Genomic DNA, 12,103 nt, shown 5'->3' on the forward strand with positions numbered 1-12,103 from the left:
GGTCTGGAATAAACGTGGATCCACAAATGTCCTACCACACAGTGTTCCCTCAGGTCTCCCGATAAAAATGATACCTCAATCGCGTGAGTGGGTCAAGTACCAACGACAGGCAAGGGCCCAAAACTTATTGAGGAGACATCAAAATGATCTATCACAAAACAACCTGGTTTCGCAAGGGGTGTCACCTGGGTTTTTGGCCCCGGGGTCGTCGGCCTTCTTGGGAAACTTACCAAACCCACACATTTCTGAAAATTAGACACCCGGGGTAGTCCAGCGAGGTATGGCTTGCGTGGATCCCCCAACATTTTCCTACCCAGAATGCCTTGCAAACCTAAAATGTAGCTAAAAACACATATGTTGTAATGTTATGCACTTCTCTTTCCCTGCTTGCCTGTAGTCATGGCGATATCTGGGTGTTCTGGAACCTGACCATGACTACAGCTGGACAGAGATACTGAGGCAGTTGGGTGGATGAGCTGTTGTACATGATGTACTTAATAAACCTCAAGATCAAACTACTCCATCTTCTCTGATTCATTGAGAGACTTCACTGTTTTAACACTGGCGACGACTGGGAACTGTTACAGCTCAACTCCAGAGGATCACTTTTAAATTAACCAATATGAACATTTCCTGACAGAGACAAGTCCTTTCACCGTGTTCTACCTCAAGTGGAAGTAAGATTGTTCATATTTTATTTATGCCCATGGATGACTGTGATATCTGATTGCCTCAAAAATTAGTTAAAGTTGGAAGAGATCATTCTCCACGATCATACGTTTGGAATCTGTGTGTGTTCGTGTAAACTAATTCATCAGCTGCTGCAATGACTTGTGAGCTCTTCTGAATGTGTACTGCTTCAAAGTTTCATTTTGGGCTGTGAAAGTATTCAGATCCGCTAGTTCGGGACAAAAGTACAGTTGGTATTTATTTTTGTATTGTCCGCGAGCTCCTCGTACCATTTTCCGTTTTGCCTAATGACGTTTTGGATCGTCACTGAACCGCAAGCTGAGTCTCTTCGTTGCCCAGTAACAAGCTTTCCTTGGATTCTCATGCGACGCTGACGCTGACCCTATTCAAACGCGTGTCATTCAACGCGTGGAAAGGGTTGCCTGGTTACAGAGTTTCCCTCGCTACCACCTGATTTGGATGCTTCACCGTTGCCTGGTTACAGCCACCACGTGACACGGACGTCTCGCCGTCACTCTTACACGGGCTCAAACTCGGATGCCTCATCGTTGCCTGATTACTGGTTTGCTTTCACGTGACACGGACGCTGCGCCGTCACTCTCACGGGGCTCAAACGTCTTCCTCGGTAACTAGGATTGTTACCCTTCGAGCGCTGATGCGCACAACATCCCACAGAGAGGTTTTGCTGTCTACTCCGTGGTAATGTACAGTTCTTCTATCTTCTAGCGCTGATGCGCACAGCATTCTGTGCGTGAGAATTGGTTCCTAATTAAAAAGTAAAAGCTTTATTCAAAAGTTGCACGATCAAAGCAGGCATGTCGCGCTGATGTGCACAGCATTTTTGACCTGTTGTTAACATCATACAGAGGACCACATACTTAACTTCTGTGTACCATTTTACATGATCCAAGCAGGCGTGTCGCGCTGATGCGCACAGCACTTTTGACCTGTTGTTACTTTTGGTGTGTATTACAGTTGAGCATAGCTACTTCGCGCTGATGCGCACAGCCTCATAGACTTAAGGAATACCATTGCAAATAAACAGTACTAAGCTTAGGAGGTTTACTTGTGCTGAGGTGCACAGTTTTGGGGAAAACATTTAGTACAAATTACTGTTTCCATCTTGTTTGTTATAACTGTCATGAGCCTAACTTCATAGTGTTCATGTTGCATAGCTTATACAGTTCACTCTCACATTCATTATTTTCATTCTCTTATTTAGTTAAAATTGTTTATTTGTTTATTTAATTATTTTGCTGTATTAACTATGCAGAACGTCACGGCTGCACCATTTTTTCTACAAACACCTGGTGAACCTCCGATTAAGTGGTCTAAGTGGAAAAAGGTTTTCGAGCGATATGCTCGTGTATGTGGCACGTCTCTTAGTATTGAAAGGAAAACAGCTCTACTTATGCACTGTCTTGGTTCCGAGGGTCAAGATGTTTTTGACCACCTTCCTAGTGTTCCAGTCAATGCTGCAGTGGGTCTCAATGAGTTTGAAATTTGTATGTATAAATTAGATCTGCATTACCTACCCAAGGTTAGTACCATACTTGAACGTTACCATTTTGGGAAACGGATGCAAAAGGAAGGAGAAAGCATTGAGAACTACGTTACAGATTTAAGGAGACTAGCTTCCACCTGCAAATTTGACGCACTCGTTGAGGAAAGGATACGTGATCAGTTCATGTTAGGTTGTGTTTCTGAAAAAATACGTGATGAATTGTGGTTGAAAGACGAACCGACTTTTGATGAAGTTTTACTTGTGGCTAAGAGAATTGAGCATTCCGTTGAATGTGTTAAAGAGATCAAAAAAGATTTATGTAAAGATGTAGCGAGTGTGAGTATCAATCCTGCCCCTGATGATAGTGTTAAATTGAAAGGGCCTCAATTAAAATCTCAGGTTAGAGACAAACAGCTTAAGAAACCTCGTCCACAGTTTAACAAAGAGAATAAATGTTTTCGTTGTAATAATAGTGGCCACTGGGCCAATGACAAATCCTGTCCTGCTTTGAATGCTGTTTGCTCATACTGTAAAAAAAGGGGTCACTTTGTTGTAGCTTGCAGGATTAAATCTTCTAAACAAATTATTGTCCAAGTAGGCAGTGAAGGTCCTTTGGATTACATTCTGGTAGAAGGAAAAAGAACAAAGGTGTTGTTTGACTCTGGTGCTAAAATAACGATAGTATCGAATAAGTTCTTTAATGAGAATCTTAGCAACAGAGTTAATCTAATCAAGCCTGACATCTGTCCTACTGCGTATGGTGGAGACCCGATAGAGTTAAAAGGGTATTTCATTGGTTTGATTGAGTATGAGGGGCGGTACGCATCTGGGAAAGTGTATGTGTCGAAGAAAGGGGACAGCATCATTAGTTGGTGGCATCAAAAGGACCTGGGAGTCATGTTAGATCCTAATAATGATCCCCCAATAATCCTTAAAGGGAAAACGAATGTGGAAACAGTTTGTCTTGATTCTTCCTTACAAGCACAACTTACGGCAGAGTTTCCTCGTATCTTTGGTGATCAGTTGGGGTGCTTGAGGGGGTATTGCCACAAAATAAAATTAGCCCCAGGTTCCACACCTGTTTCTAGTAGAGTTCGCAATGTCCCTTTTAGTGTCAGGGAGGAGATGTTACGGGAATTACAAAAACTTAAATGGCAAGGAATCATAGAGGAAGTGGAAGGCACTTCTTGGTTGGCTCCGGTTGTAGCCGCGAGGAAATCGGATGGATCCTTGAGGTTATGTGTTGACCTCAGACAACTTAACAAGTGTGTGCTTGTTGATAAGTACCCCTTACCTAATATTTCGGAACTTTTAGGTATGGTATGTGGTGCGAAGGTATTTAGCACCATTGATTTAACTTCCGCGTACCATCAAATTATGCTTGATGAATCTTCCAGGGATTTGACTTCTTTTGTGACACCGTTTGGAACATTTAGGTTTGTGAGGCTTCCTTTTGGTCTCGTTTCTGCTGCCTCTGTTTTTCAGAGGGTTATGAAGAAGGTTTTGGTTAAAATTCCTGGCGTTTGTGTTTATCAGGACGACATCTTGGTGTAAGGTCCTGATGAATTGGAACATGCAAGGAGGGTTCGTTTGGTTTTAAGCAGTCTGTCTTCTCACAATCTTACTATTAAGCGTGAGAAGTGTAAATTTGGTTTGGACAAAATTGACTATTTGGGCCATTCAATCTCTGCAGGTGGTGTAGTTCCCAAAGCTGAGTTAGTTAACACTATTAGGGATCTCACTTCCCCCTCATCCAAAGAAGAGCTGATGAGCTTCTTGGGTATGGCTGAATTTTATAACAAGTTTGTAAAAAATGTTGCTGAGGCTACTCATCATATGAGGAATTTACTTAGAAAAGGAGTCAAATTTGTTTGGGATCAGTCCATTGAGAAAGAATTTGGTGATTTAAAGGAAAAGTTACAAGCTGCTCCTCAACTTCGTAATTTTGATCCAAAAAAGTCTTCAATCATTTCCACTGATGCCAGCCTCAAAGGATTAGGTGCTGTGTTGTATCAAGGAGGGACTAATCCAGAGAATACCATAATGTTTATCTCCAGGAGTTTGAAGGGGGCTGAATCCAGATATTCAGTAATTGAGAGGGAGGCTCTGGCAATCTATTGGGCTATCAAGAAATTAAAGAAATTTTTATGGGGGACGTCTTTTATGGTTAGGACTGATCATAAGCCGTTATGTGAAGTTTTAACAAACAAGGGGATTGACTCCATCTCACCAAGGATCTCTAAGTGGGTCGTTGGTTTACAAGGTTTTGATTTTTCGGTGAAACATGTGCCAGGTTCAGACAATGTGGTTGCTGATACACTCTCAAGATTGATTTCTTCTGATTATGCTCCCTCTCATGATGACTCTGACTGTAATCTATCTCATGATTTTGTTTGTGGAATTGATTTTAAGATAATCTCTCAAGAGCGTTGGTCTTCTGCATGTCTGGAAGATCAGTCTATTCAAGAACTATTAAACTTGATTCATGATGGGTGGCGTCACAAGGAACAAGCAGGGTCTTTCGTGAGGGACTTTTGGTTTGTGAAAGATCAATTGTCTAATAGTGAGGGATTGTTGTGGAGAGGCCATAGACTGGTTCCTCCTGTTTCTTTAAGGGCAGAGTTACTTAAGTTAGCCCATGAGGCACATCTTGGAATTTCAAAAACTAAAGAGAGACTACGGTCTTCTTATTGGTGGCCAGGGATGGACATCCAAATTGAGCGGTTGATTAGGGAATGTGCGTAATGTTCTCTCAGTGAGAAGTCTTTGAAGATCAGGACTCAACCAATGGTAAAGAGGTACCGCCCTTCTGGGCCGTGGAAAGACATTGCTCTTGACATTTTGGGGCCTGTGCATGGTGATGGCTCGGATACATTTGTCATTGTGCTGATGGATCTTTATTCTAGGTGGCCGGAAATATCATTCGTGAAGAATGTTTGTACAAAAACTGTGATTGATTTTTTGAAGAACATTATCTCCAGAGAGGGCATACCTGAAAGTCTTCTAACTGACAATGGGGTGCAATTGGTGTCTAAGGAGATGGAGGACTTTCTCAGTAATTGTGGGATTGTCCACAAGAAGTGTGCTCTTTACCACCCTGAATCAAATGGTACTGTGGAGCGGTTTAACAGGGTGATTAAAGAAACCATTTCCTTAGCAAAACAGAACAATCTTGATTGGAAAGAAGAGGTTTCAAGGAGAGTTAGTGTTCACCGCTTTGCTCCTCATTCCGCTACTGGCAAATCACCCTTCATTTTGTTCCGAGGAAGGCAACCTGACACTTTTCTTGAGCCTCCTTGGTTTAATAAACTTCTGTCTGATAAGGGTGTTTGTCCTGATTTGGGTTCATGGAAGGATAGGGAGGAACGTGTTTGCCAGAAAAGTAAAGAGAATTATGACCTAAGGCATGCTGTCAAAAATACTGAAGTCAAGATTGGGGATCTGGTCAAGATTAAGTGTCCTGGGTTTGGGGTTTCTGGTTTCAAGTTTTCTAAGCCTTTTAAGGTAGTTAAGGTGTTTCGGAATGCAGTCAGGACTTCTGATCATAAAGTGTGGAATTTGAACAGAGTGGCTGTGTGTGGCAATACAAATGGCTTGGAGCATTGTTCTACTGATAGTGGTGTTCAGGTTCAGGATGGATCTCTGAGAAGATCTGATAGGCAAAAGCATAGTCCGTCCTATTTAATGGACTATGTTACAGGTACATAGTTTCATATGGAAAATGCATATTTCTCTACATTTAATGGTTTCATTAATTTATTTTTGTTTTATGAACAAAATGCATGTAATGTTTTCTCTTCTTTATGTGTTATGTTGTTGTATAAAGGAGGGAGATATGTTGTAATGTTATGCACTTCTCTTTCCCTGCTTGCCTGTAGTCATGGCGATATCTGGGTGTTCTGGAACCTGACCATGACTACAGCTGGACAGAGATACTGAGGCAGTTGGGTGGATGAGCTGTTGTACATGATGTACTTAATAAACCTCAAGATCAAACTACTCCATCTTCTCTGATTCATTGAGAGACTTCACTATTTTAACAACATATTTTCCACATATTTTTGGGTGGAATCACCGTGTCGGCACAAATGTCCTACCCCACAGCGTTTCCCCCAGTCTCTTGAATAAAATGATACCTCACTTGTGTGGGTGGGGCAACGGCCTGTGACTGGGAAGAGCCCAAAACAGAGGGAATAAGGGTATAGCACCAAGAATTCTAAGCGCTACATTTTTTTAAAATATGTTTTTATCCAATTCAGCATTTGACACCCACACAAGTGAGATATCATTTTACTCATGACACTAAGGAGAACGCTGTGGGGTAGGACATTTGTGCCGCCACGGTGATTCCACACAAAAATATGTGGAAAATGTGGTTTTTTGCAGCTAAATTTGAGGTTTGCAATGGATTCTGGGTAGGGAAACGTTGGGGGATCCACGCGAGCTTTACCTCATTGGACTTCCCAGGGTATATAGTTTTCATAAATGTATGGGTTTGGTAGGTTCCCCTAGATAGTGGGGAGCCCAGAGCTAAAACCCCAGGTGACCCCCCCAAAACCAGGTAGTTTTGTTATAGGTAATTTTGAAGTCTCCACAGTACAATTTGGGCCATTTCCTGTTGCAGCCACTATGCCTACCCACACAAGTGAGGTACCATTTTTATCATGAGACCTGAGGGAACGCTAGGTGATAGGAAAATTGTGCCAGCCCAGTGAACCTACAACTTTCCCAAACAGAAATGTGAGAAAAAATAGATTTTTGAAACAAGATTTGAGGTTTGCAGGGGATTTTGGGTAGTGAAATGTTGGGGGACCCACGCAAGCCATACCTTGCTAGACTCCCTCCGGGTGTGTAGTTTTTAGAAATGTATGGGTTTGGTAGGTTTCCGTAGGTGGCCGCCGAGCATGGGGCTAAAAACTCATGGGACCCCCCTTGCAAAACCAGGTTGTTTTGTGATAGGTAATTTTGATGTCGCCTCAATAGGTTTAGGTCCCTTGCCTGTCGCGGGTACTTGACCCACCCACGTGAGTGAGGTACCATTTTTATCAGGAGACCTGGGGTAACGCTGGGTGGTAGGAAATTTCAGTATCCACGCAGATTCCAAAACTTTCCCCCACCGAAATTTGAGAAAAAAGTGATTTTTTTCAACTAAATTTGAGGTTTTCAAGGGATTCTCGGTAGGGAAATGTTGGGGAACCCACTCAAGCCATACCTTGCTGGACTCCCCAGGGTGTCTAGTTTTCAGAAATGCCGAGGCCAAAAACTCATGGGACCCCCCCTTGCAAATCCAGGTTGTTTTGTGATAGGTAATTTTGATGTCGCCTCAATAGGTTTTGGGCCCCTGCCTGTCGCGGGTACTTGACCCACCCACACAAGTGAGGTACCATTGTTCTCTGAAGACTTTGGGGAATGCGGCCTTGGTAGAATTTTGTGGATCCACACAGATTCCAGAACTTTCCACCAAAGAAATATGAGGAAAATTTGTTTTTTTTCAAATCTTGAGGTTTGCAAGGGATTCTGGGTAACGGAACCTGCTGAGAGCCAGTCAAGTCACCCTATCCTGGATTCCCCTGGGAGTCTAGTTTTCAAAAATGTATAGGTTTGCTAGGTTTCCTAGGTGCCGGCAGAGCTAGAGTTCAAAATCTATACCTAGGCACTTTGCAAAAAAAGGGTCCGTTTCCACTGTGAAAATGTGTTGTGTCCACGTTGCGTTTTGGGCCGTTGCCTGTCGCGGGCACTAGGTCTACCCACACAAGTGAGGTACCATTTTTCTCGGGAGACTTTGGGGAATGTGGGGTGGGTGGAATTTTGTGGATCCACGCAGATTCCAGATCTTTCCACCTCAGAAATGTGAGGGAATTATTTTTTTTTTTTTACAAATGTTGAGGTTTGCAAGGGATTCTGGGTAACAGAACCTGGTGAGAGCCAAACAAGTCACCCCATCCTGGATTCCCCTGGGTGTCTAGTTTTAAAACAATGTATAGGTTTGCTAGGTTTCCCTAGGTGCCGGCAGAGCTAGGGTTCAAAATCTACAGCTAGGCCCTTTGCAAAATAGGGTCAGTTTTCACTGTAAAATGAGGTGTGTCCACGTTGCGTTTTGGGCTGTTTCCTGTTGTGGGCACTAGGCCTACCCACACATGTGAGGTACCATTTTTCTCTGGAGACTTGGGGAATGCGGGTTTGGTGGAATTATTGGATCCACGCAGATTCCAGAGCTTTCCACCAGACAAGTGTGAGGAAAATGTGGGGTTTTTTGGCAAATTTTGAGGTTTGCAAGGGATTCTGGGTAACAGAACCTGGTGAGAGCCGGACAAGTCACCCCATCCTGGATTCCCCTGGGCGTCTAGTTTTAAAAAATGTATAAGTTTGCTAGATTTCCCTTGGTGCCGACAGAGCTAGGGTTCAAAATCCACAGCTAGGCACTTTGCCAAATAGGGTCAGTTTTCACTGTAAAATGTTGTGCCTCCACGTTGCGTTTTGGGCCGTTTCCTGTAGCGGGCACAAGGCCTACCCACACAAGTGAGGAACCATTTTTCTCGGAAGACTTTAGGTAATGCGGGGTGGGTGGAATTTTGTGGATCCACGCAGATCCCAGAACTTTCCATCACACAATTGTGAGGAAAAAGTGTTTTTTTAACTAAGTTTGAGGTTTGTAAGGGATTCTGGGTAACAGAACCTGGTGAGAGGCACACAAGTCACCCCATCCTGGATTCCCCTTGGTGTCTAGTTTTCAGAAATGTACAGGTTTGCTAGGTTTCCCTATGTGCCGGGTGCGCTAGGGACCAAAATCCACAGGTAGGCACATTGCTAAAAATAAGTCTTTGCCTAGTGGGCTTTCTGCCACCCTGGGGGAAAATCGGGGGGGGGGGGAGGGTTGCCCCGATATGCCCCCAAGGGGGGAAGAATGACTGTGGCTATTTTTTGGGAGTGGGGGCATTGGTATGCCCATTCTGGGCAGCCCCCACCCCCACATATAAAAAACCCCAGCATATTTGCTGCCACCTATTAGGCTTTCTGCCCCCCCCCGGGGCAGATCAGGGGCCACTGACCCATCCGCTCCCCAGGGGGGCAGAAAGACTGTGGCATTTTTGGGGGGAGATGTGGGCATTGGCATGCCCATTCTGGGGAGACCTCACCCCTGAATAAATAAAAAAATCCTAAGGCCTAGTGGGCTTTCTGCCCCCCCTGGGGGGCAGATAAGGGGCTATTGCACCAATATGCCTCCGGGGAGGTGCAGAAAGTCTTTGGGAATTGTTTTTGGGGTGGAGCATTAACATGCCCTTTTCTGGGCAGCCCCCACCCCTACATTATAAAAAAAAAAATCCCTGATTTCTAGTGGGCTTCCTGCCCCCGGGGTCAGATTGGGGGCTCCTGCCCCCATCTGCCCCATGGGGGCAGAAAGACTGACATTTCTCTGGAGGGAGGGTGGGGGCATTGTCATGCCCTTTTTGGGCAGCCCCCACCCCAACATCAATAAAAAAAATCCCTGGTTTCTAGTGTGCTTTCTGCCCCCCCAGGGAGCAGATTGGGGGCTACTGCCCCCATATTCCCCCCAGGGGGGCAGAAAGACTGTCATTTCTCTGGGGGCATTGCCATGCCCTTTTTGGGCAGCCCCCACCCCAACATCAATAAAAGAAATCCCTGGTTTCTAGTGGGTTTTTTGCCCCCCCAGGGAGCAGATTGGGCAGCCCCCACCCCCACATATAAAAAAAACCAGCATATTTGCTGCCACCTAATAGGCTTTCTGCGTCCCCCGGGGCAGATCAGGGGCCACTGACCCATCCGCTCCCCAGGGGGGCAGAAAGACTGTGGCATTTTTGGGGGGAGATGTGGGCATTGGCATGCCCATTCTGGGCAGACCACACCCCTGAATAAATAAAAAAATCCTAAGTCCTAGTGGGCTTTCTGCCCCCCTGGGGGGGGCAGATAAGGGGCTATTGCACCAATAAGACTCCGGGGAGGTGCAGAAAGTCTTTGGAAATTGTTTTTGGGGTGGAGCATTAACATGCCCTTTTCTGGGCAGCCCCCACCCCTACATTATAAAAAAGAAAATCCCTGATTTCTAGTGGGCTTCCTGCCCCCCCGGGGTCAGATTGGGGGCTCATGCCCCCGTCTGCCCCATGGGGGCAGAAAGACTGACATTTCTCTGGAGGGAGGGTGGGGGCATTGTCATGCCCTTTTTGGGCAGCCCCCACCCCAACATCAATAAAAAAAATCCCTGGTTTCTAGTGTGCTTTCTGCCCCCCCAGGGAGCAGATTGGGGGCTACTGCCCCCATATTCCCCTGGGGGGGGCAGAAAGACTGTCATTTCTCTGGGGGGCATTGCCATGCCCTTTTTGGGCAGCCCCCACCCCAACATCAATAAAAAAAATCCCTGGTGTCTAGTGGGCTGATTGGGGGCTGCTGCCCCGTTTGACCCCTGGGGGGGCAGAAAGACTGACATTTCTCTGGGCGGGGCATTGGCATGCACTTGTTGGGCAGCCCCCACCCCAACGTCAATTAAAAAAAATCCCTGGTGTCTAGTGGGCTTTCTGCCCCCCCAAGGGGCCGCTCCCCCTCCCTGGTGCTAGTGAGTGGATCCCTGTTTGGGTATCACCCTCCTGGGGTGATCCCCAAGCAGGGATCCACTAGGGAAGGGTACCATTGGAAAGGGGAGATTCTCCCCTTTCCAATGATACCGCTCCCATCTTTTTCGGTGCTTGGGGGGCTGAGATAGCCCCACAAGCACCGAAACTGAGAAACTGAAACTAAGTTTCAGTTTCGATTTCATTGTAATGACGATTGTGCGCCATGCGTGTGATCGTCATTTCAATGAAATACAAAAATAGGCCTGGGGAGGTTGGGGAAGCTCTTCTATCAATTTGGCCTGATTCCTCTAACTTTTTGCCTCTTGACCTCCTGTTTTTGACTGTATGCTTAACTTTGTTTTTGCTGGCTTTAGAACTCTATGCACTGGGGGGGGGGCGCATGTGGCCACCAAACAAGATGGCCGCCTAACTCGGGAGCTCCATGCGTCGGCAGACGAACAGAGCACACTGGAGCCGATTTGTTGATCATTTTATCGCAAAAGCGTCATTATGAATGTTGGAAGGCAGAGTGAGCCCTCCTATATGCTGCACAGATATTTTTGTTTCTTTTTGAGACCATTCTTAGGTCTTTCTCTTTCTTCCTCTTTGCAGCAGCCCTTTTAGATACTTTTGGCTTATGTCTGAGGACATTTCTTTTTCTGCTGCATTCTTTCCTGTGCCTCTCCAGGAGGTTTGTTGACTTGTCCTGCTGCATACAAGAATTCCTCCTGATGCTGTGCATGCCTTTGGCTTCCCTGCTATACTCTACTTTGCTTATTTGAGGCTCATAATATTGAGGTAATTTTCCCCTCTTAGTTCTTCTGTGATGCTCTATTTTTCCTGTGTCAGAGGCGGGAGGTTATTATCTCAATCTTTTTTAATTTCTGTTGTTTGGGACGGCTTCCCTGTGCACTTTATGGGCAAACTGAAGAAACTCAAGGTGTCTCCTCGTCACGGAACCTCATCTTCATAAAAACTATCGTCATTTTTCAAATCTGCTAGCTGTCCATCGAAGTGTACTCCATCTACATCCAACATGTCATCCTCATCCTCCTCGTCTGCTAAAATTGGTCAGGCTGCGACCTTGTCTACTCACAAGAGAGTCAAACGGGACCCTCCCTCTCCTGAGAAATCCTATTCTCCTTTCTCTCCAGACCTGGTGCTTGAGGAAATCTGTGAGCTCTGTCCATTTGTGGAAGAAACCAATAGGCACATTCAGAACTTGCATGACAAATGGTCTCAGATGGAAACCAGAGTCAGGGACCTGGAACAACGTACCAGTGATGTGCAAGATGAGTCTTTAAAAATTGCAGCTCTGGAGAAAGAGGTGGCGGCATTGAAG

At 45.4% G+C, this 12,103-nt stretch overlaps 1 pseudogene; it reads left to right on the forward strand.

Moving 5' to 3' along the window:
- Positions 1 to 10,430: 10,430 nt before the first annotated feature.
- LOC146821654 (small nucleolar RNA SNORA17) lies at positions 10,431 to 10,503 on the forward strand (annotated as a pseudogene).
- Positions 10,504 to 12,103: the final 1,600 nt, after the last annotated feature.

The sequence above is a fragment of the Triturus cristatus genome, chromosome 6, assembly GCF_964204655.1.
Source record: "Triturus cristatus chromosome 6, aTriCri1.1, whole genome shotgun sequence".
NCBI classification, from domain to species: domain Eukaryota; kingdom Metazoa; phylum Chordata; class Amphibia; order Caudata; family Salamandridae; genus Triturus; species Triturus cristatus.